The following is a 4,073-nucleotide window of genomic DNA, read 5'->3' as shown; positions in this document are numbered from 1 at the left end:
ATCTGTTCAATGGAATATTATTCAGCCATAAAAAAGAACGAAATCTTGCCATTCTCAACAACGTGGATGGAGCTAGAGGGTATCATGCTGAGTGAGATAAGTCAGTCAGAGAAACACAAAGACCATGTGATTTCACTCAGATGAACAAAGCGGGGGGGGGGGGGGGGGGAAGAGAGAGAGGCAAACCAAACAAGAGTTAACTGTGGCGAACAAAGTGGTGGTTACCAGAGGGGAGGCGGGCGGGGGATGGGTGAGATAGGTAGAGGGGATTAAGAGTACGCTTCCCACAATGAGCCCTGAGTACTATATGGAGATGTTGAATCACGAAATTGTACACCTGAAACTAGCATAAAACACCAGACTTCAACTTTTTACAAATAAATTAAAAAAGAAAATATAAAATCCTTGGAACTTCGAGAGATGGGAGCAGCTTTAGTTATTCCATACCTGAGTTTCTGCTAATTAAGTGATTCTTCCACATCTGGCTCTGTGCTGGCCAAGTGGAGCCTGCTTGGGATTCTCTGTTTTCCTCTCTCTCTTCCTCTCTCTCTCTCCCTCTGCCCCTCCCCTACCCGTGTTCCCTCTCTATCTCTCTCCTCCTCTGTCAAAATAAATAAACTTTAAAAAGTAAATAAAAATAAATTTAAAAAAATTTTTTTAAGTGCTGGGAGGGTGGCATGCCCAGAGTGGCCATGGAGCTCCATGAACCTCCACCACCCCCACCCCTTGCCCTGTACATCTCCTCCACTTGGCTGTTCCTGGGTTGTAGTCTTTATAATAAACTGGCAATATTAAGAAGTGAAGTGTTTTCCTGAGGGGTGTGAGCCCTTCTAACAAATTATCAAACACGAGAAGGGGATCACGTATAGCTGGCTGGTCAGAGGCACAGGTCACAACCCGGGACTTGTAATGAGTGTCTGAAGGGGTGAGGTGGTGGAAGCAGTCTTCTGGGACTGACCCCTTCACCTGCGATGTCTGCACTAACTCCAGGCAGTGTCAGATCGGAACAGATCGGAACTCTCTGCTGTCCAGAGAGTTAAAGAATTGGTTGGTATGAGCCAAAGTCCCCCATTCGGTGTCAGAAGTGTTGGGAATAAAAACAGCTTGAATGCACATAAAATCCTTAAAATAGTGCCTGGGCATATAGTAAGCTCTCAAATGTGGCCGTTATTATCTCTGGGATGCCTTTTCTGACCTGCTTCCTCCCCTATCCCTGGCCCACCCTCCCCATGTGTATCCAAAACATCCTGTGCTCCCCGACCTGGCGACCCGGCGTGCATACTGATCTAGCACGTTGCAACAAACTACCCCAAGACTAGTGTCTGAAAACAATGATACTATTTATTTTGCTTATGAATCTGCACTCCGGCAGGCTCCTAGAGGACTGCTCACCTCTGCTCCAGTTGGCATCAGCCAGTGTGGCTCAAAGGCTAGGGGCTGGGATCTAAATGTTCACTCACATGCCCAATGTCTGGCACAGTCTCACTGGGGCCTCAGCTGGGGTTCTCAGTCAGAATCAGAAATGCAGCCTCTGTCTGTGCCTGGGGTTTCCTCACAACGTGGTGTCGTCTACGTTCCCAGGGCAAGTATCCCAACAGAAAAAGAGCCAAATGGAGGCCATATTGGTTTTGACCAAGCCTTGGAAGCCACGGTGTTAACTTCTTCCACAATCTATTCAAGGCACAAGGGTCCTCCAAGTTCAAGGCACAAGGACATAGATTCCCCTTCTTGATGGAGGAGTGGCAGGCTTCTGGAATACATGTGGGACCCAAACTATCACTCTATGAACCACGTCTTTTATTTTCTGTAATCCAATGCTTTGACGTCTGGGGCCTTGTCAACCCCAGAGAGATTGCCCCTCCCAGGGTTAACCGATTCCTGGAGATGGTGAACTGCTGACCCACAAAGCACACCATTCAAATTCAAACCAACCAATCCAGAGCCCACACACGATCAACGTTTTTATTGGTCTGTCATGTTCCGAGCTACTACGCCCCATGCCCTCATCACCCCAGGGTCACTTCCCAGACAACTAGGGACAGTCCCTGTGCCTCAGAGCCTCACCGAAATTACTCAAAGTGGCCAAACCTAAGCTCGCTTACCCTGCCTCGCTGATGCTTTCCCTGTGAAACCACAGTGGAGGTTCTTTTTCACTTTTTCCCCCCTTTCTGCCTCCTGACTGATCCTGGCACTTCTTTGGGTCATCCCTCGTGGCATGGCATGCCATGGGGCATGGCATTCCCCCTTGGAATCTGTGAGTGTAATGACATATCTTTTCAGTCATAAATGTCTCCTGATCTGGTCCCCTTACTCTACCTCAAATTTTTTAGTAATATATGATATTTTAGAGTAATCACTGTGGCCATTTGGGGGAAATACAATCTTCCACTCTCTGCCTTATAATTGATTATGTACTTGCCTTTGCCCTCAACTTGACTGGTGCACACAGAAAACACACCCAACTTTTATCTCTTTAGCCCCTACGCCCAGTACATAACAAGTACTCAATAAACGTTTTTTGACTAACTGGCTGACTGAATACTTGAGAGCCATACCACAACCTTTGTCCTCCTTATTAGGTATCCAAAGAAATAGGACCCTTTGTACCTTTTTATTCTACCGGGACAGCGTCTGTCCGTCGGCATTCAGAATGGTCCAGCATTTGACATACCGTCGTAGACAGCCTCTAACAAAACTAGGCTCTCTTGAACCCGTGGTAATAGAATTGTTTATTTTTATTTTTATTTTATTTTATTTATTTATTTATTTATTTATTTATTTTTTATTTATTTTTGAGACAGAGAGAGACAGAGCATGAACGGGGGAGGGTCACAGAGAGAGGGAGACACAGAATCTGAAGCAGGCTCCAGGCTCTGAGCTGTCAGCACAGAGCCCGATGCGGGGCTCGAACTCACGGACCATGAGATCATGACCTGAGCCGAAGTCGGACACTCAACCGACCGAGCCACCCAGGCGCCCCTATTTTTTTTTAATTGTTTAAAATTTTTCTTTATATTTGAGAGAGCAAGAGTGAGAGACAGAGCTTGAGCAGGGGAAGGCAGAAACACAGAGGCAGAATCCGAAGCAGGTCCCAGGCTCCGAACTGTCAGCACAGAGCCTGACTCGGGGCTCGATCTCAAGAAAAGGGAGATCGTGACCTGAGCGGAAGTCAGACGCTTAACTGACTGAATCCTCTACCCTTATACCAAGGAGGTTGGGAAAGCCCCCAAATCTGCATGTGGCGTGTGTGCAGGCCAGCTTCAGGGAGTTCGTGCCGTGAAACCTAAAGTTCTTATGAGGTTGTCTACAACAGGTCAGGAGAGCCTGTGGTGGCTTCGTGCCTGCCACATGTGTTTGTGACAGGATCAAGCGCGCTTTCCTTATTGAGGAGCAGAAAATCATTGTGCAAGTGTTGAAGGCACAAGCACCGAGTCTGAAAGCTACATAAAAAAATGAAGATTTTTGAGTAGCTAAAAAATAAAGAAGAAGAAGAAGAAAAGAAAAGAAAAGAAAAGAAAAGAAAAGAAAAGAAAAGAAAAGAAAAAAGATTTTTTGTAAATTCCTTGGACACATTATGCCACGCTGGCTGCTTGTTCTACCAGCCCTTCCTTATTTTATTTTATTTGACTTTATTTGACTTCATTTTATTTTATTTTTAAAGAGGAAGAGAGAGGGAATCTTAAGCAGGCTCCATATTCAGCATGGAGCCCGACATGGGGCTCGATCCCACTACCAACCCTGGGATCATGACCTGAGCCGAAATCAAGAGTCAGACACTCAGCTGACTGAGCCACCCAGGCGCCCCTCTGGCAGCCCTTCTCCTTCTACTCCACCTGCTAAGGCACAAAAACCCAACTCTTGTCACCTCTTCTTTGTGGGATTACGTGGGATAACACAACTCCTCACGGGTTGGACGTGTGGAGACAGAGCGGGACCTGTGAGGCGATTCTCATCACCCCAAGTCTGCACTGCGTTCAGAGGGCTCACCTGCCGTCATGCATACAAACAGCTGGGCGTCCCTTATCCAGGCAGGTCAGTCCCGCCTTGTGAAACCAGTTAAGGGGAATCTCCCT

The 4,073-nt window shown here is 46.9% G+C and overlaps 1 pseudogene; it reads left to right on the top strand.

The window, feature by feature from the left end:
- The first annotated feature begins 2,650 nt into the window (after window positions 1–2,650).
- Window positions 2,651–3,448, top strand: LOC109249544 (60S ribosomal protein L34-like; annotated as a pseudogene).
- Window positions 3,449–4,073: the final 625 nt, after the last annotated feature.

This window comes from Panthera pardus, unplaced genomic scaffold (genome assembly GCF_024362965.1).
Source record: "Panthera pardus isolate Hobbes unplaced genomic scaffold, ASM2436296v1 HiC_scaffold_17, whole genome shotgun sequence".
NCBI classification, from domain to species: Eukaryota; Metazoa; Chordata; class Mammalia; order Carnivora; family Felidae; genus Panthera; species Panthera pardus.
Note: the sequence above shows the minus strand (reverse complement) of the source record. Positions and strands in the feature narration are given on the sequence as shown.